Here is a 14198-nt window from a genome sequence, read left to right as displayed (position 1 = left end):
GAGCTGTCGCCCACAATCTAGTTTTAGCCCAAAAATTCTCATTTTATTCTTGGCACAATCGTCCCCCCTTACCTTAAGGGTATGAAAGTACATTTTTCCAAAGACAGTTCATTTATTAACCTCTGCAACATCCAGTATAATAATTTAAGATTATCTTTCACCATATATGGGTTCGGTGCTTACTTGTACAATAGAGAAAGGTCCATTCATCGGGGGGATTGGGTTCGTCATAGAAATCTTTTCGGTTAGGGGTGTACTCGAGTCGAGCATTTAATGAGCTGCTCGAACTTGGCTCGACTATTGCTCGTGCTCGACTCGAAGATTAACGAGTACGAGCTTAACACGAGTCCAAAATCATGCTCATTCATGTAAGCGAGTTGATCTTGATCATTCTTTAGTGTATCCCGAGTTACTCGTGAACAACTCGTTTAACACACTACTATAATAGTACATAATTACGTATTTGAAAGACTTGTACATGGAATATCAACTATTAAAAGATTATTAGAATATGAATCATTAATCATTATTGTTGTATGTGATAAATGATCGTTGAAGTATTTTGATAATTTAAGAAGTTGTTTTTTTAATTTGAAGTATATTGATGAACAAGCTTAAACAATGCGAACTTGAGCTCTTTCAAACATATATGAGTCGAGCTCGAGAAAGTAGACAACTACTCGATTGAGCTCGAACAAACATGCAGAACTTCTAGTCGAGCTTGAACATCTTACTACTCGCATCGGCTCGACTCAAATACACCCCTATTTCCAGTTATCAAAACCTCCTTCCCGAGGGGGCAACGGGTAGTACGATATAAGGGAATTGGACACTTCTGGAATGCTTATACCAAAAACTAGAGTTGTCATGGAACCTAACCGCGGTACAGGCTTCCCTCTCCCGTCATTAGTAGCAATGTTCATGCACCAATAGCCACACACAACCAGTGGAGATGAACATTTCAAAACAGTCAAGACCTTTACCAAATTTCAATGTTCCATGCAAAATTGCAAAAAGTTGACATAAATGTGTAGTGATAAGTATTCTTATTGGCAACAGTTTGTATCACTGGCGATAGTTTTAGTACATCTAAAATAGTTTGCCTTTATGTTATGAATCAATTTACTTACACTTAACGTACACCAAGAAATTCTTGAAACAAAATTATCAGGAAATCTAAATTAATCAAATAGGTAATCTGTAATCTAGTTTATTGTGATCTGTGGTGGTGTTTATGTTACATTAATTCTTCGGGTTAGCTCTCTAGGTTCTTTATAACCCAAAAAACCCTAATAGCCTGTGAGACATGATACATTACATATGTAAGAGTAACAAAATTGATCATATGAATTTTACGATGATAAGGAGGTGAACATAGTTGCTTATATGTTGGACTATCTAACTCAATTGCACATAAAAATAAACTTATGTTTGTACTAGGAAAAAAAAAAAGCTTACGACTTGAACCTACAATATAGTACGATTTATAAAAAGAAAAAAAAAACGATTTACTATTCAACAACTGTACTTACCTGTATGACCGCTTGGCCCTTCCAGTGTTAGCCCCTCAATGAAACTGGGCGAGATCGCCGCATCATTTCTTCCAAGAGTCATCATCTCCCCTAGATTCTGAAACCTAATACGAAAACAATCAAATTAGTCGGGTTTACAAATCAAGTAATAGTATAATAAATTCGAGGATTATTTCTTTACGAGAGATGAAGGGTTTATCCCTGACAACATAAGAAGTAAAAATTCCGTGGATACAACGAGTAATCACAATCATCATTACTGAAAAAATACGAGATTCGAGATCAATTAACCCAATCAATATTGCTTAATACCCACCCAGTAATCTTCTTATCTTTATTCTGCAATTGATCAAATGACAAGATTAAAGTATACTAAATCTTGTTCGATTAAACTATTGAAATTTGAATTGAATGTAACTGAAGAATAAATCTTGGTACCTAAATTGGTATATGAATTTTGGGTGTTGACTGAGAGAATCAAGAATACAAGAAGAACCCACAGCCATTAAGGCATGAAGCAGTGGGCGTGAAGTACTAGTTAGAATTATGGTTAGAATTATGGTTGTTCTGGAACAACCATAATTGTAACTAGTTCTTTATCATCAGTAACCCACAACTTCACTTTCTTTGACGTCATCACCGGTGAAGACAGCAGGTTCCATATTTATGGTGGTGGTATTGTTATTGGGGACCATTACGGGTGGCGGCCTGGCGGGAGCACCATTAGCGGACCAGCACTGATGAAGGAACTGAAGGAGAAAATGAACTCAAGATACCCTAATCAATAGGGTATGTTTGTATATATATTAAAGGAAGTAAAGTAAGATTACAATAAAGTCCTTGAGACTAAAAGTAAATACAAACATATACAATAATGAAAAAGAATATATATTAACACCCCCCCTCAAGCCGAACGCCCAGGAACGAGAGAGAGCTTGAACTTGAGTTCATTGAATCTAGATGAGGATAAACCCTTGGTGAAGATATCAGCCAATTGATCATCCCCCTGTATAAATTGAACCTTGAGATTTCCATTCTTTACTTGTTCTCGGACGAAATGGAAATCAATGGCCACATGTTTTGTACGAGAGTGAAGTATTGGGTTAACTGTGAGATAAGTGGTACTAATATTATCACAATAGATAACAGGTGGTGTCGTTATAGAAAAGCCCAATTCAAGTAAGAGGTTCTTCACCCAAATAATTTTAGCCGTTGCGTGGGCCACCGCTCTATATTCTGCTTCTGTAGATGAGCGGGCCACAGTGGGCTGAGTCTTAGAAGCCCAAGCAATCAAATTGGGTCCAATAAACACTCCATATCCGGAAGTGGAACGCCGGTCATCAGGAGAACCGGCCCAATCAGCATCCGAAAAACCAATAAGGGGCAAACACGTGGCTCGCCGGAAAACCAAACCATGATGAACAGACCCTTTCAGATACCGTAAAATTCTCTTGGCTGCAACTAAATGAGTTGTAGTGGGAGAAGCCATGAATTTAGAGACCTGGTTAACAGCATACGAAATATCCGGTCTTGTGAGGTTAAGATATTGTAGAGCCCCCACAAGACTTCAAAATAAGGCCGGATCAGATAGAACAATACCATCACTCTTCGACAATTTTGTGCCGGTGATCACAGGAGTTGTCACTGACTTAGAGTTCTCCATACCAAAACGAGAGAGAAGATCAAGTGTATATTTCGTTTGTGTTAAAACAAGGTCATTAGAGGATTTATGAGCCTCCATGCCCAAAAAGAAATTAAGATCTCCGAGATCAGTCATATCAAATTGTTCTCTAAGCTTGATGATAAGAGCCATGATTAGGTCATTGGAAGAACCGGTTACCAAAATATCATCAACATAAAGTAAGAGAATGGTTAAATCCGATGATGATCGAGAATAGAACATAGATGGATCTGAGATAGACTGAATAAATTCCATTTTTAAAAGACAACTGCTAAAACGAAAATGCCAAGCCCTAGGTGCCTGTTTGAGGCCATATAAAGCCTTATGCAATTTACAGACATGAGTAGGTTTAGAAGGATCTTCGAAACCTTGAGGTTGAGTCATATAAACAGACTCTTGAAGATCACCATTGAGAAAGGCGTTTTTCACATCTAATTGTCTTAAATTCCAGTTACCTGTAATAGCAAGAGAGATGACTGATCGAATTGTAGCTGGTCGTACCACTGGACTGTACGTCTCGTCGTAGTCAATACCATACTCTTGAGAATATCCACGAGCCACCAATCGAGCTTTGAAACGATGAATTGATCCATCTGCTTTCTGTTTGATTTTATAAATCCACTTACAATCCACTATATTAGTATTAGGAGGTGGAAGAACTAATGTCCATGTTTTGTTTTTAACAAGTGCAGAGATTTCTTCCTTCATAGCAGTTCGCCAGTTTTCAAGCTTAGATGCTTGTAAAAAGGTTTTGGGTTCAGTAAGAGGATTAGAAACACATGTATTTAGAAAGACCTTGGGTTTTCTAGTGCCATCACGGGTTCTGGTAACCATTGGGTGGGTAGAAGATGACTGTTTCGAAATAGGGTTGTTAGTGAGAGAAACATGGGAAGGTTCAGTCGATGAATTAGGGTTAACGAAGGAAGAAGGAGAAGGAATTGGTAAAGTTGTAGGATTTGGAACATGTGGAAGTGTGGAGGTTAAGGGTGGGCCAGGTGGGATAGGAGGGTCAGTCAACGTGGTAGGGTTAAGGGGACCAGATGTACTCTCATGATGAAGGACATCTTCTAACGGTCGATTGAGGACAGATGGCGATAAGATGGAGGACACGTTAGGAAAACGCGTCAATGACTGAGGAACAACAGGACCTGGAGAGACAGGTGGGTTGTAATTAAGAGACGCGTTTTGACTGGGAAGAGAACCAGAAGGGACAGATGTACGGTGGGGACCAGAGGTGTTGGGTGGAAAAGGAACTGTCCACTGAAGATTAGTAAATGGAGAATTAGGGTTCGTTTGTGTAATGGAAGGAGACGAAGAACCAGAAACAGAGTATGGAAAAACTTCCTCATCAAACAGAACATGACGAGAGAGATAAACTTTAGACGAAGCTGAATCGAAGCATTTATAACCCTTATGATGAGGGCTATATCCCATAAAAATACATGGTTTCGTTTTAACATCCAATTTGGAAGATCTATAGGGACTAAGAAGGGGAAAACAGCGACAACCAAATGTCCTGAGATCATTATAGGAAGGTTTCTTATGAAGTAATTTTTCGAATGGGGATAATCCATTTAAAATAGGTGTTGGTAATCTGTTGATTGTGTAAATAGCATTTTGAAATGCATCTGTCCAAAATTGAAGAGGAACAGAAGCTTGATGTAAGAGACACAGAGAGGTTTCGACCAAGTGCCGGATCTTCCTTTCCGCCACCCCATTCTGTTGGGGGGTATGAGGGCAGGAACGACGGTGATGAATGCCATTTTTGACAAGAAAATCAGAAAGATCAGTGTTTACAAATTCACCACCCCCATCTGTTTGAAATTGTTTTATTGGTTTACCAAATTGTTTTTCAACAAAGGTTTTGAAATTCTTAAAATGAAATGTGACCTCTGATTTTGTTTTTAGGAAATATATGTAGGTGAAACGAGTGAAATCATCCACCAATAAAAGAACATATCGATAACCTAATGGGGATGTTACCGGCGAGGGCCCCCAAAGATCAGAGTGAATCAATTCATTAGGATGAGAAGAATAATGAAGAACAGGAGAAAAGGGAAGACGATGATGCTTACTCGAAACACAACTCACACATTTAATTAATTTCAATACAGAATTTTTAACTTTCAAATCATTGTTTCTAACAACTGAATTAAAAACTTGTAGGTGTGGATGAGCTAGACGACGATGCCACACTTCAGAGGAGACACGAGAACCAGAGGCTGAGGAAGGAGCAAAAAGAGAGATTGGTGGAGATGCTTGATTTGTGTTGGATAGACGAAAAAGACCGTCGTTAATTGTTCCGACGAGGACTATCTTCCCGGTTGGAATCTCCTGAACAAAGAATCCATGACGATGGAAGACCACAAAACAGTTAAAATCTTTGAGAAGATTAGATACAGAGATTAGATTCTTTTTAAACTTTGGAACAATTAAAACATTCTTAAGAAGACATTTATGAAAGGGTAAGGAGATATTACCAACACCAGACACAGTAGCAGTTTGACCGGTTCCCATCATCACATGATCAGGAACAGAGAGATCTGATTGAGACGAAGTCGAAGCCACATCAGAGGAGATGTGCATAGTAGCACCAGAGTCTAGATACCAATTTGGATCTGGAGGAGCAGATTCAAGTCCCATTGAAGCAAAAGCATGAGCCAAATCATGGGAATGAGGAATGTTGTAACAATTTCGAGCCGTGTGACCTGGTTTTCCACAATATTGACAAATCAACTGTTGGGGTGCTGGTCCAAGAACAGAGTAAGAGGTATTTCGATTTCCATTAAAGTTTCCTTGATAATTTCCTCTGTGGCTATGATAACTGTAGGGATTTACACCCTTCTACTAGTGTTTATAGCGGAAATATGACATCTAATGTCTACACTAGTATTCCCAGGATCACATGCAAAACTAGTAATTAATCTAATAGAGATAGTAGATTACCTTAATCGCTTTTCCCTCGAACTAGTTGAATTGATTGAAGAAGACCAAGAGCTTCAAGTGTAGCTCCTCTACTTGGGACACGAGCAATCAATTTGATCTCCCACCTTGTTGTATAGCTAGCACACCAATGGTGGTTGGAAAAGAAGAACACCTTCTTCTTTGACTAGATTGATAGTTAATGGGAATTAGCTCACCTTCTCCTTTCTACTTGATGTGGTAGAGTAAGAAAGCTTACAGAGAAATTCCACACCTTATTCTCTGCCCTAAGAGTGTTTATATAGAACCCTAATAAGAATCCACCTCCTTTTAGGTTTCCTAAAACACCCTTTATAATAAGATTTAGGGAAATAGTCGAAAATAGCAACTATTGGTATTTTCTCAATTCCCTAAGGAGGAGGTGTCCAAACACCACTAAAATTGGTAGATATAATGTTTATTATATCAGCAACTAACCCTCCAAAATTCAGCCCAATCCGAGTCCTAGAAGTACCCGAACCGGTCTAGGCCCAAAAACCCTGTTTTTGGCCTTTTGTACTATCTTTGCCTAATTCCTTTTTAGTCCTATGAGATATGTTTATGGGACACTCCCATGATTATATCTCACTCCCACTAGTCATATCCTAGATCAATTTGTCACTCTTATGTGTAACCCGTTGTAGGATCCGATCGAAGTTAGCCGCGAATTACTTCGTAATTCGACGATCGTAGTTGGTCTCTAGCTACAACTCTACGATCCCTAAATCAATCGGACTTGATGATCTTCCACATCAATTGTCCTATCCGACAAATTGTTCGCATTGTCACCTTGGTCGAAGGACATCTCCTTCAACTCCTTCAGACTCCCACTTGGACTTAGAACAAGTGCAATGCCTCGATTCCTGTGTCAATTTAGTATCCCATCTGATACGTCACGTCATTCAGACTTTCTTGATATCCGAGTACAACTGTAAAAGACAAACGATTAACTTTAATACGTTTGAGCGCGGCCACGCATTTTCAGTTGCTACTCATCAAGTGGCCTTGAGACACTTTGTACCTAATGTGATTAGGGTGACACAATCCATTCTTGCACTCCCACTTAACTTCATGTCTATCCTGTCCTTCCCAGTATCCGCCTTTATAACCTCCTTTTACGGCGCGGCGTTTAACGGAACCAAAGTCGGGCATTCCTTACATAAGATGAGTGGAGCACTCATGTTTTGAGGAATCTCTCCAATTGTCTTTATGAGAAGTATTGACGTTCATCACGAGTGATGTACTTCTCATTTGAGGGTTATCCAGTGTATAAACCTTTTACACACCCACGTAGTCGAATAGAATATACTATTCATATAGCCCATGAAACTGCGCTATCCCATCGACTTCCGTGCTAGTCTTCGTGAGTCATTGTTGTCCATGCAATGACCTGGACCAGGGATTTTTGATAATAATTATTCCAAGTTCACTTAATAGGGTTTCATTCATCAGATCACGTATCTGACAAACCTATTCGGAACGTTTTATTATCGATGGACTGTCGTTTAAACACTAAACCAAGTTTAGACGACTGGTGAAATAATTCTTATTATTTCTGATAACGAGAGTTGTAAATCTGAGCCTCTTCCGTAAAACTCCTTTTACCCACTCAGTTTTACTTGTCGAGGTTTAAAATTATACCTCATGCCTTAGACTGTGTATGAATCTCATACTATGTCTTAGGTGACAGTTTAGTTTGACTACCGCGGTAGTCGGTTTTAAACTTTGCTTATTATCAATTAATTTGAAGATTACTATCTTCAACCTTGATAATATCTAGTAATCTTTACTAGGGTTAAGGCCTTTAATTCTTTGTGTAGTATTTGCAACAGTTCCCGGCTTAAAACACTTTTAGCCTACTTTCCTTCCATGTCTGGAATTTTGCTACGATGACATGTTCAACTTCGTACTACTTCATCCTTTAGCCTTCTAGGATGTACTAAGTAGTGTTTCGGTTTTCCAATCCGAATTCGGATGTTTAAATGCTAATCATGTCCAACATGATTGACTTTATGTTTTCGAACATAAATGTCTCTCTCATGCGTGCTAGCTCATCGGTGTCTTTTAGACTCCGAGTTTTGCAACGCCCTCTGCCATGAGTTTTTGGGTCGAAATTCTTTTAGACTTTCCGAGTCTTAGATTTTCTGTTTCGGATCTCAAGCATCTCAGCGTACTGAGTCTCTCTAATCCTATCATCCTTTTGATCTACGCTTATAGATCTTCAGATGCCCAAAATGGCATTTTATCCTTTTGTGTGTGGTCCTTTATTGAGTCAGTTCGTTACTGTTATACAACACCTTATGTCGTACTCAATCTTTTGTATGTACTCTGCATACGGACCCGGAAGGTTTGTTTACTCCCACTTACCTTCTTGAAACTCGTGATTCAAGATTTTCTTCATTCTCCAGGAATCAAATTTCTCTGATTGCCTTTTGAATCGAAGATTCTAACTCTTGCGTGCTTTTAATCCGTCGATAGATTTCTGAAGCATGCTTGTGGACATAACTTGATTGGAAGAATCTTTATTCTTCTTGTCTCGTTTTGGGAAACACAAATGTTTCCATCCTTCTCAGTTTTCTATTTTGGAAAACCAATTTAGGTCTTTTGTTGACTTAAATTATCAAGCTTCATGTCTTGACGAGATATGGATTCCACGATGATTTTGGGTTCTAGCCAAAATCTAGAGTCAGTTTCCGTTTCTGCGCAGGTCTTTTATCTCTTCAGAAATAACCTTTATTTTCTGTGTCTTTGAGATTTGACATTTTAGGGCTTTTGAACAACAATTTGAAATTTTCTCAATTACTTTAAGATATTCCTTTAGAGACACTTTCACTTGTTTTGAGAGTTCTCCGGCGAATGACATTCGCTTTTGTGCGGTGGGTTTATAAGATCATGTCTTTAACCTTTCCTTTTCCGAGGAGCCGCAGTTTGTTGCTCTTGGTCGACTTTAATCGTCTTGTACAAGTTTCATGATTGTTCTTCATGACCCTCCATGATTTTTCTCATGATCGAATTAAATCGACTTGTACTTTTCTCCCACTTATTCTTGTAATAATTAGTGTTTTTCTCCCAGACTACTAGGTGTGCTAATTATTATAAGAATACTATCATGAGCAACAAACACTTTGTTCTCTTGATTAGTTATGGAACAAGCCCAAATTTCTTTTAAAAGAAATTGCGTCAGATATTAGCTAGTTTTGTAATGCTTTTACAAGCTTAGCTGTTAGACGGAATTTTGGTAAGTGTGAAAACAATCGTTTATAGAATATGTCCCAAAATATTCGGAAGACTGGCTTAAACCCATCTTTGATCGAATTATGCATAGCAATGTTCGATTGCTCCCACTGAATCCACCATCCGTCGGATGTGTTCCATGGAGCAGAGTTGGGAAACTGTTTCTCAACTCCTTTGATGGTTATCAAGTGTTTGACTCAAGTTTTCACTATCTTGTCAAAGTGATTCTTTACTTCGGTTTGTACTTTGTTTGAACCTTTCAAACATTCTGACTTATACTTTATGATTTGTACGTTTCCATACTTCATGAAGTTGTGAGAGTACGTATTTGAAGTTTCTCTCGTTAGCTTCTGCAAGTAAACTTATAGGTCTGCATAACACCGTATGAGTCCTAATAGATTACTAGTCTTTATGCCTTTTGAAAAGGGTGACTTTGTCAATTAGTCCTTAAGACCCAATTGACAATGCTGAAGTTTAATGAGTTTGAATTTCTTGATTTTAGCCATTATCAATGTTAACCTTCAGTTAATTTTATCACTGGTTTAAAACATCAGACGTTTCTAGAAGAACAAAATAATCACTATCAAGTTCTAAGCTAGATCAGTGTCTAAAAGAAGACTTCGATCCCTTTCAGCATCCCTAGCATTACTGCTTCTGCTCCCTCTTGGATCTTTACTTCTTTTAGTCAAGTATGTGATTTCCTTGAGCTCCCACTGAGCCGCTCATCTGGTCTTAAATACCTGATGAAGGAATTTTACGATACTTGTTTTTAACTTTGTTAACAAGGATACGATTCCTTTTGTCCTCCAGGTGCTAAAGGTAGTTTCCTTTTAAATGGTCTAGCCATTGTTCAGAAACATTCACAGTAATGAGAAATACTCTTGATCATGTACTCGGTAGCTGCTTTTCTTTGATCAAATGTTTGTCTCACTTGACTGATCCTTTTGCCCTTTTGAATCTATTTCTTAGATTCTTTGTACCAAATCTTAAGAACCTTTCTTAGACTGGATATTCCCGTATGTTCTGCTCAGTTTGTTTGTAACAACCTGAGTGACTCATCTAAGGTCTTATCTATCTTTGTTCAATCAATATTGAATTGGGTGATAGATGTATTCTGTTGTCTTCCGTTAGGATGACTTTCAGATTGCCTTGGAGGTCTCGTACCTCTCCATTTATGACTTCTGTGGGAAATTCTTCCTCATTTTGTTTTAATGGTTATGCTAGCATTCATTATTCTTCCAAAGAGAATGTTATACGATTGCTTGCAAATGGCTTTTGACCTTCTCTTGTATGAGTCAACATTGGGATTGGGTATTCTAGTGACCTTCCTTTTGAATCTGAGAATTATTCTCGGATTCATTCTTCCATTCTAGGAAGTGGATCAGCACCTCCCTTAGGTGTGATTCAATGTTGAAATCGTTTGTGTCATCTTAAAACTACATAAAGAAATGGCAAAGTTTTAAAACTCGTTATCGTTTTTGAAAAATATTAGTTTTCCCACATTATTCAATAAAAATCGTCCCCGATTGAATAAGTGATTCCAAGACCCCAGTTCTTCGAAGTAAAGCGGACGAAGGCCCTACCCTTTGACTCCGTCGTTCCGGGTGAGCGAACTACTTCACTGATCATACCTTATGACTCTTGGTTGATAGATTTCATTAATGAATGACTAATCTATCCTTTTGCCTCGAGTATCCAAGACTCTCTTGCTGATCTCGTTGAGTAGAACCATTTAGACGTGTAGGCCTCTTCTATAGACCTACCCGCATTGTCCCAAGGTAGAGGAGGTACTCTGCGAAGGCCGACCCACCTTCCTCGAACAAGGGCGCAACGAGTGTCTTAATCTGGATAGGCGATTACTCAAGATTACTTTTGGGGACTTTTACGCTAGTCTGGCGTTTGTTATAGTGAACTATTTAGCCTAACTAACATCCACGACATAAAGCGTAAATAAGTAAGTAAATGCGCGCGAGAAAGTAAATCAAGCAGACATGGATCCTAGTATGGCCCCTAACCTAGAAGATCTAATCACCCTTGGTTTTCTTCTTGTTTCGCCTTTTGGTTCGTCTTAGATCGCCATCTTTGAACCTCCATTGATTTCTCCCACTCGCCTTTGGATTTCATCCTCGAGTTTCTTCAATGGACTCATAGACCCTAAACTCTAATTACAAGACTCTGACGATTCGCAGATCGTATAAACTTGAAATTAAAATTAATTACAAAGCATGCACCCATCCGTGCTTAAAACAAGAATAAAGAAATAAATCTATGGCCATACTAGTTTCCCGCATTCACATCACATGCAATCATATAATATATCAAGGCTAAGAATTATATATGCATGATTATCTTGGGAGATACTTTTGTTGACATCACATGTCACATTACGGACCTTAAGTCTAAATTCGAAGAATTCTACTAGTGGTGCTTTCCGGTTTTATCTTTTATGATTTCTAAAATCATCTTTAAGAAAAACTCCGTTTTGGGCTCGAGAAAGCCCGGGTCAATTTCGGAAAAAATATTGGTTCGATTCTTAATGATTTCATAAATCAATTTAAAGAGAAATCCGTTTTGGGCTTATTGGATGGCCCGGATTGATTTTGGAATTATTTGGTTGGAATCGGAAAATTTTTTGGCAAAAACTCCCACTCGAATGATGGTCCCTTTTCGTGGTCCGAAAAGCCTCGAAAAAGCCCGGGACAAGTCCTAGACAAGTCCCGGCCCAAGCCCAAAAAGGGCTCGGACAAGGTCCGGACATAGCACGGCCCATAGGGCCGGCATGTCCTGGCCGAGGCCTATCAAGGCCTGGTCTCGTCCTGGCCGGAGCCAGGACGCTAGTCCATGTACCAGACGCGTCCTAGACGTGTCTGGTACTGGACCGGACCAGCACTAGGTGTCTCGGACTAGTCCGAGACACCCAGAACCTCCCAGACGCGTCTCCAAGACGCGTCTGGTCGAGTGCTCTGGACGCGTCCTAGACGCGTCCAGGAAGCTACTTCGCAGCTGCTGGTCGCGTCTTAGACGCGACCTGGACGCGTCTTAGACGCGACCTGGACGCGTCTTCAAGACGCGTCCTTAGTAGCTGCTCTGGACGCGTCTCAAAGACGCGTCCAGAAGCTTTTGTCGCAGCTGCTGGTCGCGTCTTCAAGACGCGTCTCAGCAGCTGCTCTGGACGCGTCCAGAGGACGCATCCAGGAGCTTCTGGTCCGGCCAGGACGCATCCAGGAGCTTCTGGTCCGGCCAGGAAGCTTCCTGGCCGGACACTAGGGTTTTTCAAAACCCTAGTTTCCAAAAAGAAAGAAAAAAAAAAAAAAAAATTTCTTATGCAACTCTAAGTTGCTATTTTCCAATTTTTAAAACTTTTCTTAAATTTTTGAAATTCCTTTTAGAACACTTCTAAAAAAATTTTGAAACTTTTAGAAACTTTTAAATTTTTCCAAATTTGTTTTGAGAGCTTCCTAAAGTCAAAACTACTCTTTTTAGAACACTTCTAAAATTCTAAAATTCCAAAATTTTGTTTTTCAAAAGTTTCCAAACTTAAAAACAACTCTTAATCAAACCAATTTTGGATCAAAATCTAGGTTTTTGAAATTTTTCAAAGAACAATTTTGAAATCAATTTTGAAAAATCTTTGAATCCAATTCAAAATTAATCAAATTTTATGTTTTAAAATCTTTTTAAACATAACTATCAATTTAATCAAGCATGGATTAGTTTGAAATTCAATCAAATTGAGACTTTTAAAACACTTTTAATCATCAATATGATTCTCAATTTGAAAATTTATTGAATCCTATCAAATTATGAGTTAAAAATACCTTTTAAAACACCTTTTAAAATACTTTTATAAACTCAATTTTCAAACTATCAAGCATATTAATTAGTTCGATTCTTAGCAAAAACTAGTTAATGGCAAGAGGCTCTGACGCCACTGTAGGGATTTACACCCTTCTACTAGTGTTTATAGCGGAAATATGACATCTAATGTCTACACTAGTATTCCCAGGATCACATGCAAAACTAGTAATTAATCTAATAGAGATAGTAGATTACCTTAATCGCTTTTCCCTCGAACTAGTTGAATTGATTGAAGAAGACCAAGAGCTTCAAGTGTAGCTCCTCTACTTGGGACACGAGCAATCAATTTGATCTCCCACCTTGTTGTATAGCTAGCACACCAATGGTGGTTGGAAAAGAAGAACACCTTCTTCTTTGACTAGATTGATAGTTAATGGGAATTAGCTCACTTTCTCCTCTCTACTTGATGTGGTAGAGTAAGAAAGCTTAGAGAGAAATTCCACACCTTATTCTCTGCCCTAAGAGTGTTTATATAGAACCCTAATAAGAATCCACCTCCTTTTAGGTTTCCTAAAACACCCTTTAGAATAAGATTTAGGGAAATAGTCGAAAATAGCAACTATTGGTATCTTCTCAATTCCCTAAGGAGGAGGTGTCCAAACACCACGAAAATTGGCAGATATAATGTTTATTATATCATCAACTAACCCTCCAAAATTCAGCCCAATCCGAGTCCTAGAAGTACCCGAACCGGTCTAGGCCCAAAAACCCTGTTTTTGGCCTTTTGTACTATCTTTGCCTAATTCCTTTTTAGGCCTATGAGATATGTTTATGAGACACTCCCATGATTATATCTCACTCCCACTAGTCATATCCTAGATCAATTTGTCACTCTTATGTGTAACCCGTTGTAGGATCCGATCGAAGTTAGCCGCGAATTACTTCGTAATTCGACGATTGTAGTTGGTCTCTAGCTACAACTCTACGATCCC

The sequence above is a fragment of the Eschscholzia californica genome, unplaced genomic scaffold, assembly GCF_041429995.1.
Source record: "Eschscholzia californica isolate CP2 unplaced genomic scaffold, dmEscCali1.0.p SCAF_2, whole genome shotgun sequence".
NCBI lineage: Eukaryota > Viridiplantae > Streptophyta > Magnoliopsida > Ranunculales > Papaveraceae > Eschscholzia > Eschscholzia californica.
This window is presented reverse-complemented; position numbering follows the sequence as displayed.